The sequence below is a fragment of the Somniosus microcephalus genome, chromosome 16 (assembly GCF_052327205.1).
Source record: "Somniosus microcephalus isolate GS21.2 chromosome 16, FLI_Smic_1.0, whole genome shotgun sequence".
Lineage (NCBI taxonomy): Eukaryota > Metazoa > Chordata > Chondrichthyes > Squaliformes > Somniosidae > Somniosus > Somniosus microcephalus.
The window spans coordinates 38,087,930-38,106,003 of record NC_141002.1 but is presented as its reverse complement, the minus strand read 5'-3'; the positions used below and the strand labels follow the sequence as shown (position 1 = coordinate 38,106,003).

General features: G+C 47.4%; 1 protein-coding gene across 6 annotated transcripts in view; it reads right to left on the bottom strand.

The window, feature by feature from the left end:
- The window catches only part of LOC147106078 (rho GTPase-activating protein 8-like), an 89,796-nt gene extending 77,747 nt beyond the window's left edge, over nt 1-12,049 (bottom strand). For 2 of the 6 annotated variants that reach the window (XM_086008821.1, XM_086008825.1), the window contains exon 1: nt 11,622-11,889. The gene's annotated coding sequence lies outside the window, so the exon portion shown is untranslated. Of the gene's footprint in view, nt 1-11,437; nt 11,591-11,621; nt 11,890-11,928 lie in introns of those variants that run through there. The other 4 variants (XM_086008826.1, XM_086008819.1, XM_086008824.1 and 1 more) reach the window with 4 other exon arrangements.
- Between the last annotated feature and the right edge of the window lie 6,025 nt (nt 12,050-18,074).

Sequence of the window (18,074 nt, the reverse complement as noted above, 5' to 3'; positions counted from 1 at the left end):
AAAAAATAGGATAAATAGAAATTACAACAAAGAAACAGGCCAGGCCGTTCCTGGCCCAGCCAGTCCATTTTGGTGTTTATCCTTCACGTGAGCAATAGCCCAAATCCCACGTGCCTGTCCTGTTACCACATCACTTTATGCCCCTTTTTTCTACAAAATTGTAAATGAATAGCCAAATAAGTGAAAAAATAACAATGCTACCTTCATAAATAACCTGGAACACTTTCAGACAGAAATACCGATACAGGCGAGACAGACTGCACCTAAACCAAGAATTAAGAGCTCCATGAGTAACACTGAGTCAGCAATCAAGAATCATTTAAAACTAGATAGTTGGGAGAAGGGGAAAGAACTGTTGGTAACCATATTGCAGTGAAGACTGTTCATAGAGCAGAAGGTAGGCAAAAGGAGAGTATGGACACAGAAATTCAAAGAGACATATGAACTGGAGACTAGGAAAAGGCAGATGCTGGGGCACATGAAAAAGGTGGCAAATTTGCATTAAGATGTATTTACATACAATCATTAGCAATAAAATGCCAAAACTCTAACAGCAGGGAAGTAGATTTGTAGGACTATCAGAAACAAGGAAAACTCCAAGGAGGATGTTAATAAATATACAGGAAACTCTTTTTTTAATCCGGCTCCGACGGGACCGGTGCGGTGCCGGTTGATCAAAAAGTCCGGATTACAGAGAGGTATACTTAACAAGGTACAAGAACCCTGTACACGGCCACAGGTACAGGAGCCCCGGTTACACGGCACTTGTGCAGGAGTCCCGGTTACACGGCCACAGATCCAGGAGTCCCTGTTGCACGGCCACAGGTGCAGGAACCCCGGTTACATGGCCACAGATCCAGGAACCCCGGTTACACGGCCACTAATATATAGTAAAATTACCTGAACCTACTCCTGAATTTTGCCGGTTAGGAGAGGTTTCCGGATATTTAGGTGCCGGCTAAAAGAGAGTTTCCTGTAGCAAATCAGGGGTAGCGTGTGCTCAGAAAAGATAGAGTGGCTAGAAAAGGAGTTAGTGTAGCCCTATATGTCATGGATATCTGGGAAGCAAATGAAGTTGACCTTGTGGGAAACAAAATGCTGCACAATGAACTAATCTGGTTAGATATGTCTACTGTGAAATAAAACAAACACACACTAGGGGAATGCTATAGACCAGCAGGGAAGACTAAGAAGCAAGACAGCTTGCTCTCTGAAGAGATAGGAAGAAGTTATTTTAATGGGTGACTTCAATCAACCGAATATAAACTGGGAAAACCCCAGTGGTTCAGAGTCAGAGTTAGTGAATGTAATGCATGACTGTTTTATGACCTAGTGCTTCAAAGAAGCCACAACATGTAGAGCTCATTTTGAATTGGTATTCATAAATGACTCAGACAACATACAGAAACTGGAAGTTGTGGCAACCTTGGGAGTCAGTGACCACACAATGATTAAATTCAATAGGTTCTGGGTTTCAGAAATTCCAAGGGCAAGGAATTAGGTATACAATTTAAAAAGGGATAACTTGAAAGAAATGAGAGAACAACTCAAGCAAATTGATTGGGGTTGGGGGAGGTTATTCAATAACACTTGGGTAAAGGGAAAGTGAAACACCTTTAAAAGGAGTAATGCTGGGCATGTAGCATAAACACATAAATAAGAAGCAACAATCTCAGATTAACCAAGTATGACCCGAAATAGATCAATAAACTCAGAAGATCAATAAACTCAGAAGTAAAATAAAGAAGAAAAATGATCTCTACAAGTTATGCAGGGAAAAAGGGGTTTCCCGGGATGAATATAGGAATATGAAGAAACATGTTAAAAAGGCAATCAGAAGGGGAAAGAGAAACCTACAAAAAAAAGCTGCCAAATTCACACATTCCCTGTCCTTTCTAAAGATCCGATAGAATCATAGAATGGTTACAGCACAGAAGGAGAACATGCAGAGAGCCGGCATGGGCTCAACGGGCTGAAAGAGCACTTCAGCCAGTCCCACTCACCCGCCCTTTCCCCGTAGCTCTGCAAATTTTTTTCCTTCAGGTACTTAGCCAATTCCCTTTTGAAAGCCACAATTGAATCTGCCTCCACCACCCTTTCAGGCAGTGCATTCCTGATCCTAACCATGTGCTGCATAAAAAGGTTTTCCTCATGTCGTCTTTGGTTCTTCTGCCAATCACCTTAAATCTGTGCCCTCTGGTTCCTGACCCTGCCGCCAATGGGAACAGTTTCTCTCTATCTACTTTGTCTAGACCCCTCATGATTTTGATCACCTCGATCAAATTTCCTCTCAACCTTCTCTGCTCCATGGAGAACAACCCCAGCTTCTCTAGTCTATCCATGTAACTGAAGTCCCTCATCCCTGGAATCATTCTCGTAAATCTTTTCTGCACACTCACTAAAGTCTTCACATCCTTCCTAAAGTGCGGCGCCCAGAATTGGACACAATACTCCAGTTGAGGCCGAACCAGTGGGCTGGAGCCTTGAGTATTCAGCTCCCAATCATGCCCCGCTTGTAGCCAGGTATCTGTAATGGCTACTAGATCATACTGTTCAAGCTAAATTTATGCTTCAAACTCACTTGTTTTATTTCTTATGCTATGTGCATTCGTGTACAGAACTCTTTGGGTAACTATCCCCACTCTTCCCATATGTCCTGCTGTTCTTTTCCTCAAACTTTTGGACTTACTGTGTGGATTTTCCTCTCACATCCCCTTAACTAGGGAGGGGAAGGGATGGGGACGGAGCGTGAGTGGGAGCGCGAGCGCGAGTGTATTTTTTTTTAGAAAGGGAATTTGAGTGTAGACCGTATGTCTCAGCAATGACAGCAGAGCCTAAGAGAAGGAGGGTAGCACAAGCTTCCAGAGTCTGAAAAATTGAGACTTTGCTGGGGGGGGGGGGGGGGGTGGAAATTGAGGCATTGGGTGTTGCAGGGCCAATATCAATCAGCGAAGATTCAGATGATGGGCGACTGGGTGTTGGATAAATACAGAGGCAGTCAAAGGCTTGAGATGTGGTGGAGAAGTACAGATGGGTGTCACTGGTGCACATACGAATTCAAGGTGATGGTGCGGCATGGAAAGAAGACATTGCTGAAGAGTCTCTAGTTACGTTTGGATCGGTAGGAGTGGAACCATGCTCGGGCAGTTTCACGAAACGGGACAGTGGAGGAGAGGCTTCGAAGGAGGATGTCATGGTCAATTGTGTCGAACTATGCAGAGAGGTCGAAGAGGGGAAAAGCATCATGGTCACAGTCACAGAGGATGACTTTGGTTAGGGCGGTTTCAGTGCTGCGAGATGGGCAAAAGTTGGACATAGAAATTCGAAGAGGGAGGTGTTGAGCAAGAAGTTGGAAGGCAACATGTTCAATGTCCCGAGAGGAAAAGGAGGTTGATTATGGGGTGATGATTGATGGGACCAGAAGAGTTGAGAATGGGCTTTTAGAGCTGGGGGTTATAACAATGGTTTTGAAGTGGAGAGGAAACCTTTACTTACCAGCCAAACACTCAGATGTGCAAGTACTCTGGTAACATGCAACAAGTGGCTAAACTAGAGACATCCAGAGTACCAAAAATACTCAAAGCACAAGATAAATTTATCGTCGCATTAACCCACCTGCCCCTGGACTTTTACAATTGTCATTACATTTTCCAAATGTGGTGCCAATCCAGTTTTGTCAACTTAAAGCTGTTTGTAGCACTGAAAGAACATTCCATGTAACAATTAGATCTGGTCAGCCGAAATCTGGGACACAAGGAAAACGCTCCACACATATGCTTAATGGAGCATGTTTTGTGACAACAGCATCAGCAGTGTGTTTTGACAGTTAGGATGTCTGAGCATTTTGTCATTTGTTGCTTGGTTTGTCCCTTTCAGTATTTTCTGCAGATTGTTAATAGTGGCCATTTGTGACTCAGTATTGTTCTTAGCATTTCAGTAAAGTATAATGGTGGGCATGTGAAACTTTTATACTATGACCAGTTGAACTGTGAAAAGCACCCAGGATTATAATTATAGCTGTTGTCCTTCCAAACATTGGCATTGTCTGGAGACAACATTGAGCTACAGAATACTAGGGTAAAGTAGTGGCGGTGGAAGTAGTAGAAGCAATTTGAGGTGGTGAGTTGAAAGCATCTTCCAAGAAGCAAATTGCACAACATTAAAACATATTGCTTCAGGTGTGAATTTTTGTACAATTAGATTGTACCAATAAATTCATCCAGTGCTCAGCCAGCTGAACAGGCAGTACCACAAAACCAGGAAGATTGGTTGGAATAACGAGACTGCTGCAGCAATATATTATCTATTATGGGCTAGCATCTAAAATCTTTCATACGCAAGTACTAGAGAAAAATCTTAAATTCCATGAAGGTAAAGTGAAGGAAAACAAGTTTCAAGCTGCCATTTTTGAAACCAATTTTTAAAATCATCAACATGCCTAAAAACACCTCTTTAGCACAATTTCTTAGGAATCTGCTCTTTCCCTGGGAATTTTGAGCAAAGCCTTTTTTATTTAAGTACATTTGTCTTGAAAGTGGAAAGTGTCCTGTGTCCTGAGGCATGGGATATATTTCCTCCTGACAAAGCTAAAAGAATCCCACAATGCACTGTCCTCACTGACCTATATTGGGTCCACATCCCCAGTGCGTTAACTTTAAAATCCTCATCCTTGTCTTTAAATCGTTCTCTATGAACTTGCCCCATTCTACATCTGCAATCTCCTCCAGCTCTATATTCCCCATGCCCCCATTGTATCCGCCCACCCATCAACCACCAGTGGCGGAGCCTTCAGTCGCTTGGGTCGAACTTTCTGCAATTTCCTTCCTAAACCCCTCCACCTGTTTCGCCTCCTTTAAAAATCTACTCAAAACCAATCTTTTGGACCAATTGTTGTGTATTCTGGTTTTTTTTAACCCCCTTTATGATTTGTTTTTAGCCATTAGTAATCTATATTTGAAAATATACTGCAATGCAGACCATCACTCGGCTTCCTTGCCAGTGCCGAATTTGGGATGAAAATGGGCTGAAAATGGGCTGATCAGACGCCAGCTGCTAGATCCCGTTTCCCAGGTGATGAAAGGTAGCATAGCTTCTTTAAACAAAATGAGTAAGGGCAGTTGAAGTTTGTCTTGTTTTTGCACAATTAACAAAAATAAAAAGTATCTTCAAATGAGACGGAGGAAAAGTGTCACACTGGTGGAGTTGCTAACATTCTGCTGAAGTTTTATCCAAGGTACATTGCCAATGCATTGCAAGGGAGCACAACGACTTTCACTTATATAATGCCTTTAACAAAAAAGATCACCCTCATGTGCTTCAGAGATAGACACAAGAAAAACAGTCCTTGAGCCAGGAAAGGAGAGTTTAGGACAGGTGACAAAAGACTTGGTCAAATAGATGAAGTAGAATTTTAAAGGAGACACCTTCAGAAGTGCATTGACTGCAATGCAGACAACCATGGCAGCCATTCTGTCACACAAATGCCAGCCAATGATCATCTCCAACAAGAGACTCTAACCACCTCCCATTGATCATTCAGTAGCATTACCATCATTGAATCCCCCACCATCAACATACTGGGGGTCACCATTGACCAGAAACTTAACTGGGCCAGCCACATAAATACTGTGGCTACAAGAGCAGGTCAGAGGCTGGGTATTCGGTGGTGAGTGACCCACTTCCTGACTCCCCAAAGTCTTTCCACCATCTACAAGGCACAAGTCAGGAGTGTGCCTGGATGAGTGCAGCTCCAACAACACCCAAGAAGCTCGACACCATCAAGGACATAGTAGCCCACTTGATTAGTACCCCACCCACCATTTTAATCATTCACTCCCTCTACCACTGGAGCAACGTGGCTACAGTGTTTACCATCTACAAGATACACTGCAGCAATTCGCCAAGGCTTCTTTGATAGCATCTCCCAAACCCGTGGCCTCTACCACCTAGAAGGACAAGGGCAGCAGGCACATGGGAACACCGCCACCACCTCCAAGTTTCCCTCCAAGTCATAATCCAAGTCTCACACCATGCCGACTTGGAATCGCTGTTTACATCTCCAGGTCACATGAAGACTGGCCACTTGATCAAGTTTCCTGAAGGCATCTGGCACCTACAAAATTATACACTGTGCAGAATCTCAGAACATTACATCAGGAGGAGTTTTACATTAAATGTCTACTGCTAGGCTGTCCCCAACAATACTGAAGAATAAAGCATACCAAAAGCAGATCACGATCATTTTTCTATATCTTCTGCGAGTGCTTTCACAAGAGGAAAAGAGAAAAACAAAAAACACTCACAAATGGAGTCACTGGATTTTGAGCATCACTTGTCATTCAATCACAACAGGGGGCCGCGGGGGGGTGGAGGAGAAAGAGAGTTCTACACTAAATGTCTGCTCCCAGACAACCTCTTACAGGCAGTTGTAAAGCACAAAAACACTGCAACAAGGTGCAACTGTGACGCCTACAATAATTATGGTTTTGTGACAATCGTACATCTCCCCTTTAATCAGATGTTGAGTACTGGACACATTGATGCTGGAGCAGATATTACACAATGCATTTTCCCCCATTAAATACAAATAAAACTTGTGATTTCTTTTGCAACAATTACATACTTGTTCACAAACTTGTTAGAGCTTGCAATATCTCCACCAGACAACAATATTCATTTTATATCAGGCAGAATGATGTCATCACCATCTAATTTTTATTTTTAAAACATTTTAATGGAGGTGATGTCATCACATCCTGATTAAATGAGAATCATTTTTTCATTGGAAAATGTACTTTTAGAGACTGTTGCAACTATGTCTTCATAACCTGTACCATAAAATACCTTTAAAAAAAGACACGATTCCGGTTCCTGAACACTAACCAGTGACTTTATTGCTGAAAATTGATCTGTGTGGACATTGGTTGAGGACAAGATCTGGTTCAGCTGCAATATCCCTTTGGACATATTGTCTGCTGCTACTCACCATCAGTGCCTTCTGCAAGGATGGGAGAAAATTGGGGAGGGGTTGGGGGAGGAGGGGGTGGTGCAGGAGGAGAAGAAAAGACAGGGAAGGAAATTCTTGCCACACAATTGCCAATGTAACACAATGCCACAAAATAACTAATTTTAATTATGGAAGGATTTGTCATAGGTTAAATCAAAATACAACATGGAGTATTTCAAGATATAATATGCATCCTACCAACGGCACGGATTGTGTTGTTGATGACTAACACTTGTGACTTGCCTGATCAGCTCACCAGTGAGATATACTCAGAATGTACTCTGGGTGGGGAACTTCAATGTCCATCACCAAAAGTGGCTCGGTAGCACCACTACTGACCGAGCCCTGAAGGACATAGCTGCCAGTCTGGGCCTGTGGCAGGTGGAGAGAAACCAACACAAGGGAAAAACCTACTTGGCCTCATCCTCACCAATCTGTCGCAGGTGCATCTGTCCATGACAGCACTGGCAGCAGTGACCACCGCACACAGTCATTGTGGAGACGAAATCCCATCTTCAGACTGAGGACACCCTCCATCGTGTTGTGTGGCACTACAATGATGCTAAATGGGATAGATTCAGAACAGATCTAGCAGCTCAAAACTGGGCATCCATGAGGCGCTGTGGGCCATCAGCAGCAGCAGAATTGTATTCCCCCACAATCTGTAATCTCATGGCCTGGCATGTCCCTCACTCTACCATTACCATCAAGCCAGGGGACCAACCCTGGTTCAATGAGTGTAGAAGAGCATGCCAGGAGCAGCACCAGGCGTACCTAAAAATGAGGTGCCAATCTGGGGAAGCTGCAACACAGGTCTACATGCATGCTAAACAGCAGAAGCAGCATGCTATAGACAGAGCTAAGTGATCCCAAAATCAATGGATCAGATCAAAGCTCTGCAGTCCTGCCACATCCAGTCGTGAATGGTGGTGGACAATTAACGGGAGGAGGAGGCTTCATGAATATCCCCATCCTCAATAATGACGGAGCCCAGCACACAATTGCAAAAGACAGGTAAAAGTGTTTGCAACAATCTTCAGCCAGAAGTGCCGAGTGGATGATCCATAGCGGCCTCCTCCTGACGTCCCCACCATCACAGAAGCCAGTCTTTAGCCAATTCGATTCACTCCACATGATACCAAAAAACAGCTGAGGACACTGGATACAGCAAAGGCTTTGGGCCCTGACACGGTGGCATAGTGGTTAGCACTGTTGCCTCACAGCGCCAGGGACCCGGGTTCGAATCCGGCCTCGGGTGACTGTCTGTGTGGAGTTTGCACATTCTCCCCGTGTTTGCGTGGGTTTCCTCCGGGTGCTCCGGTTTCCTCCCACAGTCCAAAGATGTGCGGGTTAGGTTGATGGTCAATTTATCATAGCCACTTAGTGTTAGGGGGATTAAATACGTGGGGTTACGGGGATCGGGTGGGATATGTGTCGGTGCAGGCTCGATGGGCCAAAATGGCCTCTATCTGCACTGTGGGGTTTCTGTGATTTCTGTGAACATCCTGGCTGTCGTGCTGAAGACTTGTGCTCCAGAACTAGCCATGCCTTTAGCCAAGCTGTTCCAGTACAGCTACAACACTGACATCTACCCAACAATGTGGAAAACTGCCCGGGTATGTACTGTCCACAAAAAGGTCAAATCCAATCTGGCCAATTACTGCCCCTCTCAATCATCAGCAAAATGACGCCTTCCATCATCGACAGTGCTATCAAGCGGCACTTATTCATCAATAACCTGCTCACCGATGCTCAGTTTGGATTCCGCCAAGATCACTCGGCTGCTGACCTCATTACAGTCTTGGTCCAAACATGGACAAAAGAGCTGAATTCCAGAGGTGAAGTGAGAGTGACCACCCTTGACATCAAGGCAGCATTTGACCAAGTGTGGCATCAAGGAGCCCTAGTAAAACTGAAGTCAATGGGAATCAGGGGGAAAACTTTCCACTGGCTGGAGTCATACCTAGCACAAAGGAAGATGGTTGTGGTGATTGAAGGTCAATCATCACAGGCCCAGGACATTGCTGTAAGAGTTCCTCAGGGCAGTGTCCTAGGCCCAACCATCTTCAGCTGCTTCATCAATGACCTTCCCTCCATCATAAGGTCAGACGTGGGGATGTTCGCTGATGATTGCACAGTGTTCAGTTACATTCGCAACTCCTCAGATAATGAAGCAGTCCATGCCCGAATGCAGCAAGACCTGGACGACATTCAGGCTTGGGCTGATAAGTGGCAAGTAACATTCAGGCCAGCACGGTGGCATAGTGGTTAGCACTGTTGCCTCACAGCGCCAGAGACCCAGGTTCGAATCCGGCCTCGGGTGACTGTGTGGAGTTTGCACATTCTCCCCGTGTTTGCGTGGGTTTTCTCCGGGTGCTCCGGTTTCCTCCCACAGTCCAAAGATGTGCGGGTTAGGTTGACTGGCTATGATAAATTGACCCTTAGTGTTAGGGGGATTAAATACGTGGGGTTACAGGGATAGGGTGGGATATGTGTTGGTGTAGGGGTTACGGGGATCGGGTGGGATATGTGTCGGGCAGGCTCGATGGGCCGAAATGGCCTCTATCTGCACTGTGGGGTTTCTGTGATTCTGTGATTCTGCAGCGAGTGACTCACCTCCCGACTCCCCAAAGCCTTCCCACCATCTACAAGGCATAAGTCAGGAGTGTGATGGAATACTCTCCACTTGCTTGGATGAGTGCTGCTCCAACAACACTCAAGAAGCTCGACATCATACAGGCCAAAGCAGCCCGCTTGATTGGCAGCTCATCCACCACCTTCAACATTCACTCCCTCCATCACCGGCGTACCATGGCTGCAGTGTGTACCATCTACAAGATGCACTGCAGCAACTTACCAAGGCTTCTTCGGCAGCACCTCCCAAACCAGTGACCTCAACCACCTAGAAGGGCAGCAGGTGCATGGGAACGCCACCACTTCCAAGTTCCCCTCCAAGTTACACACCATCCTGACTTGGAATTATATCGCCGTTCCTTCATCGTCGCTGGGTGAAAATCATGGAACTCCCGCCCTAACAGCACTGTGGGCGTACCTTCGCCACAAGGACTGCAGCGGTTCAAGAAGGCGGCTCACCACCACCTGGCACGGTGGCATAGTGGTTAGCACTGTTGCCTCACAGCGCCAGGGACCCGGGTTCAAATCCAGCCTCGGGCGACTGTCTGTGTGGAGTTTGCACATTCTCCCTGTGTCTGCGTGGGTTTCCTCCGGGTGCTCCGGTTTTCTCCCACAGTCCAAAGATGTGCGGGTTAGGTTGATTTGGCTATGATAAATTGACCCTTAGTGGTAGGGGATTAAATACGTGGGGTTACGGGGATAGGGTGGGATAGGTGTCGGTGCAGGCTCGATGGGCCGAAATGGCCTCTATCTGCACTGTGGGGGATTCTGTATTCTGTATTCTCAAGGGCAATTAGGGATGGGCAATAAATGCTGCTTTTGCCAGTGACACATACATCCCAGGAACATATAAAAAAATTAATCCTACCTCTCTAAGTTTTTAATACCTACTTGCTGTACAATCATTTTGTAGTAAAAATAGAAAATTCACAAAACTTAGTTTCTGAAAATAGATCTTCAAAGTATTAGGCGGTAAAGTTATTTTGCAAAGAAAATGACTGCAAAATAACAAGCATTCCTTATTGCCCAATATAAAATTAGTTTACCTCTCTAAACAAAGTGTCTAGACCAATAGTAGTATACAGACTGCCAGCGACAAAAAACATGGAGGTTACTGGTCACCGTGCATCTCAGAAATTCCACACATATGTGTCACCCAAGTGGCAGAGCACAGACTTTTCACATGAAGCCTCAAGCTGAATGCCCACCATCATAGCAGGACCTAATTCTCCTCTCAACCACTGTCCACACAGTGCTCTTTACTGGGCAGTGATCACTCGTGGAAACCAGGCTGGCTTCCCCCTTCCCTAGCTCAGGGACACTTCTGTCACATTAGCTGAGATCACAGACACCAATGGAAGCTGGGACCTTCCCAATCTGTACAAAGCCACGCAGGGTATTTGTCCACCGCACCACAGGGGAGTTTATTGCAAGTTAAGACCTCCACAACGCTCCAGCTTGTGTGTTTTGAGTAATATCCGCTTCACTTTTAAATTAAAAAAATTTCGGTTCGAAACAAATAAGTCCCTCAAATCAGAAATAACTGTGCTGAGCGTTCCATTAAAATATAATCCCACCAATAAACATTGATTTTAAAAGTCTGTCATTGGTTTCACTCACAAATTCCGCTTTAAGGCACTGGGCCGGCAGAGCAAGTACATTACAACAGTGACTACACTTCAGAAGTACTTCATTGGCTATAAAGTACTTTGGGACGTCCTGGGGCCGCTGTATAAAGACAAGTTCTTTGTTTTTGTCCATTTAATAGGAAGGGTCCGGTGTGCAGAGACCACTCACCGCGTTACAAAACAACCTGAGGCTGCAAAGTCAGCAGGGCTGGGCTCACTTAAACCGCGGCTCCAAGCAGCTCGAGAAAGTTTCTTCTTACTGCCTGACAAAGTCACCTTCCCCTTTGTAAATAAAGCTGTTTGTATACATCTATAAACCAACACGCCCGTGTGTTACTCGCCCTCCGCAGTACCTGCGCCGATTCTCTGTCCAGGTGACTTTCCTTTCGGCACAAAAACTTTCTGATAATAAAAGGAGTTCCTCAGACAACGCATGCGCGTTGTTTTTCTTCAAGTCCGCGCTTCACAAATGAGCTCAGATTCCGCAAAAAAATCAAAGTGAACCAGAGGCGAAGAGTTAAAAAAAAAAGAACGCTGAGAAAGCCGCGAGCTGGCCAGAACACGGCCCGGAGCTCGCGCCGTTGGCAAGGAGACAGACAGCAAACTCAACTGAACCCAAACCACACACACCCTGCTTCCCCCTCCCAGGCTTTTACTTACTCCTTTAACAGCATCGAAAGGTCGGTGTTTCTGTACAGCTCCCGCTCCTCCACCTGCTGCACACATTCCGCCAGCTTTTTTAAAGGGAAGGAGTGAGATTTTTTTGGCCGACTCAAAATATCCTTAAATACTTCCTCCACCCACCCACCCCCGCCCGACTAAGAGAGAAGGTGGATGTGAGAGGGAAAACAACTCGAGACAACCTGAAATAACAACAGAAAATGCTGGAAAAACTCAGCAGGTCAGGCAACATCCGTGGAGAGAAATTTGAGTTGACGTTTCAGGTCGAAACCCTTCTTCAAAACTGGAAAGAAAAGAAAATAGATCGAAGGCAAGGCTGCGATCGAACAAAAGAGACAATAAAAGGTATTCGAAGCCAGATGAGATGGTAATAGGCCCGTGGAGACAAAAGGCAGCTGAGATAGTTTATTTCAAGTAACAACAGAAAATGCTGGAAAAACTCAGCAAGTCAGGCAACATCCGTGGAGAGAAATTTGAGTTGACGTTTCGGGTTTGACCCTTCTTCAAAACTGGAGAGAAAAGGAACTAGATCGAAGGCAGGGCTGCGATCGGACAAAAGAATAAAAGAACCAAAAGAAGTAAAAGAGATTAGAAGCTAGACGAGATGGTAATAGGCTGTGATTAGGTGTAAAGTGTACTGGCAGGGCAAAAGATAGCTGCCAGGTGTGAGAGAGAAACAAAAGGAAAGGAGGGGGGGGGGAAAGGAAAGGAGTGGAAAAATATAAGTGAAAATGAAATAGGGGCCGAGGTTATGATCTGAAATTGTTGAACTCGATATTGAGACCGGAAGGCTGCAGACTGCCTAATCGGAAGATGAGGTGCTGTTCCTCGAGTTTACGTTGAGCTTCCGTGGAACAGTACAAGAGGCCAAGGACGGTGAGGTCCGAGTGGGAATGGAGCGGTGAATTGAAATGACAGGCGACCGGAAGCTCGGGGTCACCCTTACGGACTGAACGGAGGTGTTCCGCAAAGCGGTCACCCAATCTGCGTTTGGTCTCCCCAATGTAGAGGAGACCGCATCGTGAGCAGCGAATACAGTATACTAGATTGCGAGAAGTACAAGTAAATCGCTGTTTCACCTGGAAGGGGTGTTTGGGGCCCTGGACAGTGGGGAGGGGGGAGGTATAGGGGCAGGTGTTACATCTCCTCCGCTTGCACGGGAAGGTGCCAGGCGAAGGGGAAGGGCTGTTTGGGGTGATAGAGGAGTGGACTAGGGTGTCTCGGAGAGAGCGGTCCCTGCGGAATGCTGAAAGGGGAGGGGAGGGGAAGATACGTTTGGTGGTGGGATCACTTTGGAGGTAGCGGAAATGCCGGAGGATGATCCGTTGAATGTGGAGGCTGGTGGGGTGAAAGGTGAGGACAAGGGGAACCCTATCGTGGTTCCGGGAGGGAGGGGCAGGGGTGAGGGCAGAGGTGCGGGAGATAGAACTGACACGGTCGAGGGCAGTGTCAACTACGGTAGAGGGGAATCCTCGGTTGCGGAAAAAGGAAGACATGTCTGAAGCACCGGTGTGGAAGGTGGCATCGTCGGAGCAGATACGGCGGAGGCGGAGAAACTGGGAGAATGGAATAGAGTCCTTACAGGAAGCGGGGTGGGAGGAAGTGTAGTCCAGGTAGCTGTGGGAGTCAGTGGGCTTGTAGTAAATATTGGTCGATAACCTATCCCCAGAGATGGAGACGGAGAAGTCGAGGAAGGGAAGGGAAGAGTCAGAGATGGACCATGTGAAGGTGAGGGAAGGGTGGAAATTGGAGGCAAAGTGAATGAAATTGTCAAGTTCGGGGCGAGAGCAGGAAACTGCACCGATACAGTCATCAATGTATCGGAAAAAGAGGTGAGGGAGGGGACCTGAGTAGGACTGGAACAAAGATTGTTCCACATAGCCCACGAAAAGGCAGGCATAGCTAGGACCCATGCGGGTACCCATGGCAACACCTTTGATTTGGAGGAAATGAGTGGAGTTAAAGGAGAAGTTGTTCAATGTGAGAACAAGTTCAGCCAGGCGGAGGAGGGTCGTGGTGGATGGGGACTGGTCGGGCCTCTGTTCGAGGAAGAAGCGGAGTGCCCTCAGGCCATCCGGGTGGGGGATGGAGGTGTAGAGGGATTGTACGTCCATGGTGAAAAGGAAGCGGTTGGGGCCAGGAAACTGGAAACTGTTAAAGTGGCGGAGGGCGTCCGAAGAGTCGCGGATGTAGGTGGGAAGAGACTGGACAAGGGGAGAAAAGATAGAGTCAAGATAGGAAGAGATAAGTTCCGTAGGGCAAGAACAGGCTGAAACGATGGGTCTACCAGGGCAGTCCTGTTTGTGGATCTTGGGAAGGAGGTAGAAGCGGGCTGTGCGGGGTTGGGGAACTATGAGGTTGGTGGCAGCGGGGGGAAGATCTCCAGAGGAGATGAGGTCAGTGACAGTCTTGGAAACGGTGGTTTGATGTTCGGTAGTGGGGTCATGGTCCAGGTGGAGGTAGGAGCAGGTGTCGGAGAGTTGGCGTTCAGCTTCCGCTAGGTAGAGGTCAGTACGCCAAACAACAACAGCACCACCCTTGTCAGCGGGTTTAATGACAATGTCAGGGTTGGATCTAAGAGAATGGAGTGCTGCAAGTTCAGAGGGAGGTAGGTTGGAGTGAGTGAGGGGAGCAGAGAAATGGAGACGGCCGATGTCACGGCGGCAGTTAGCGATGAAAAGATCTAGAGAGGGTAAGAGGCCAGGGGGAGGGGTCCAGGTAGAATGGGAATTCTGCAAGCGGGAGAAAGGGTCAGTTGTGCGGGGGGAGGACTCCTGGCCAAAGAAGTGGGCACGGAGACGAAGGCGGCGGAAAAAGAGCTCAGCATCGTGCCGAGCTCGAAATTCATTGAGGTGGGGGCGTAAGGGGATGAAGCTCAGGCCTTTGCTGAGGACTGATCGTTCAGGGTCAGAGAGTGGAAGGTCAGAGGGGATAGTGAACACACGGCAGGGGGTGAGATTGGGAGAAGGGGGGTCAGAGGAAAGTGAAGGGGAAGAAGGTTCCGGAGGGGCGTTGGTGTCCAAGAGTTGATGAAGCTTGCGATCCTTGACATCGGAAAGGAAGAAGAAAAGTTTTTTGTTGAAGCGTCGGATGAGTCGAAGGATGAAGTGGAACTGAGGACCCGGACAGCTTTGAGATAGAGTGCGCCGGTGTTGCTGAAGAGAGAAGTCGAGTGTGTTCATGTGGCGCCGCATGGCGTTGAGCGTGGATCTCAGGATGCGGCGAGAGCAGTAGTTCGAGGAACGATGAATATCTTGGAGATATTTGTAATCCTGGGTGGATCCGAAGCACGAAGGGTGGAAGTTTAGTTGGAATCCACGTGGAGTAAGTCGGAACCGGAGACAGTTGCTGAGGAAAATGATGTGGCTGTGAAACCGAGTCTTGGCAGATACCTGATCAAACACGAGAAGGGAAACTGAAAGTAATGAAGATGAACAAGGTTGAAGAGCCAAACGGAGATCCCGTCGCAGAGAAGAGCAGAACTTCTTCAAGGTAGGCATTCCTAGAAGAGGTGTGGCAGTGAACCAAACACTAGTACGATAGCAAAATACTGCAGATGTTGGAAATCCGAAATAACAACAGACAAACACGAGAAAAGCTTTATCAAAGATTTTTCATGACTACATACTTCAATTTCAAAGAATAAATAATGCATATTGCTTGACTTAGTTTTTAACTGGTATTTTACTTAAAATATTTAGTTTCTGATATTTCAATTTTTTTGAAAGCAATAATAGTCTGGAAATGCCCATTTTACTGGTTTCCACGTCGAGTTATTGTAACATATTCAACACCTTGCGCCTTTCAGAATGGGCATTTCCAGACTATTATTCGTCAAAGTCAAACTCTCTTATTTAGTGGCGATCTACACGAACCGCTACATTGGTGACCCAACGACGTGAGTACAGGAGCTCATCAATTCCAATGCTACAATTGATGAACTCATATCCGTGAACGATTTTCACGGTAGCAACGCGCGCCTGAACCTCATCTTCCCACAAGACAACCAACGCACAACCGACGAACAACCACGGAACAGCAACCGCCTCACTCCGCCAAAGGCGACCCCGTCTTTGCGAACGTATTCGCAAGGTAAGCGCAGCCTGGAGCAGATCCCGTTTGACACGGACAAACCTCAACCGGACCCCGTTCGTTTTTTTGTGAGCAATTTTCACAAAAGAAGCACGCCATGGAAGCACCAGCCATTTTGCTGTCGCTACCGCAATCCAGGGAGCCACAGTCTCCCTTATGCTTTATACCGGTAGAAGCCCCGTTCGACGAGAACATCGATGCGGTGCCGACCACGCACTTGCTCACGGTCCCCGTACTCGTCTTTCCTACTGCCACACGGATCGTCTGCCTCTACGTCCACAGCGCCAGCAAGTATAAATCTCTCCAAGCGCGGGGTACAGCATGTTCGGGCCCACAAAATCGGAGCGTGCCCTGCAGGGATACCACGAGGACTCACCCCCGTGAAACACGAGGACCCACTCCTCGTGCACGAGGACCCATCCCTCGCGAACCACGAGTTCCCATCCCTCGTGAAAAACGATGACTCCTTCTCTGCCGACGACGCACCAGCCCTTCAGCCTGCTGGTTGTGTTACCTACTACACGATTCGGTGTGAACAAAAGGCGTGCCGCCCTCCCGGCTGTTTTCTCCTAAATCTACAACTGTTACAAGTGTTGCCGCCCTCCAGGCAGAGTTAACCCCTCCTGAAAGCAACAACAACCTGGACCGTTGCCGCCCTTTCTCCAGTTTTCCCTTTAACAAACGCAAACATCGACTGAAGCTGCACACATCGAGGACGGGTCCAACGGGCATCCTGCGGCCGCGATCAGCCACGTGAAAGTTGCTAGCCTCACCGTTCACAGGTTAACGCAGTAACTCTTCACCCTCTGTTGTGTTAACGTCGTAGCACTATGGCACGCACCGTTCTGCGTGTTCCAGCCTCCTGAAGGCTTTGCTCACCTGTCAGCGAGTTCACTCACCTCGCCTGTCAAGTCCTTCTGGAATGTTCGTTTGGCGTTCCTGCAGAGTTCGTCGTAACAAGGACTTGCTCCAACGTCAACAGAGTCATCGCCCACGTTTGCCCAACCTGCCCGTCACTCTGACAAGGCCTGCTGTTTCTCGCACGTCTCCACGGTCCTTTGCCTGACGGATACATTTTATTCGCCACGACGCGCGTACGGATCCCCTCACGAGCAGCATCTTCGGACCTCGCTCGCCAAGCCGAGACAGCACGACCGCCGAGACCACCAGCTCGTCGGACCATCTCATCCTTGGACTTTCGGTGAAGCAAATTCTGGGGGGGCCCATGTGGCGGTACCACCAGTTGTCCCTTACATAAAGATACATAATTCCCTTTAACTTACCTTACTGTATGTATAACTTACCTGTTGGGGCCGTTGCCCCTTTAAGACGCGCCCTAGCGCGCTGACGTCACGTCACGTACCACATGACGTGCGTGCAGCGGCCGCTGGCCCGACTCAGCCTTCCAGGACGGCCGCCGGCACAACCCGGCCTCGCGACCTCGGCCTCAACAACCAGCCTCCGTACCGGGGAGACGCACCGATGCAACGGCGCAGGTCACGTGACCGCCTAAGTGCATGCGAATGTGCTGATGTCACGACGCGGTCACGTGACACCCAAAGCGCGGGAAGACACAGCAGAGCGTAATGACGTCATCACGCTCTCCACAGGACTGCGAACTCAGTCCTCATGGAGTCCCCGCTGGGACAAGACCTATACCACGGTGCTCCTACAGTCAGCCATCTTACCTGCCATCTTACCTGATGTAATTAGTCTGTTCCTGTAAATAAACAACTTGTTAATAGTTCGTCGAAGTCAAACTCTTATTTAGTGGCGATCTATACGAACCGCTACAATATTATCATTGGTGAAAATGACACACAAATCTTCAGGCTATTTTCTCTGTTTCAACAAATGCCTAACAAGATTTTGCATTCCTATAAGTACTCCCTTCTAGTGTACTCTTTTGGTATAGGCCATAAACAAATAGACTGTGATTTAAAAAACATTAAAGAAAACTTAACAACTTAAATTAAAATTTTGTTTCCAGGGCTGATGATGCACTCCAGCCCCTCTGGTGCCCAGTAGTCGCG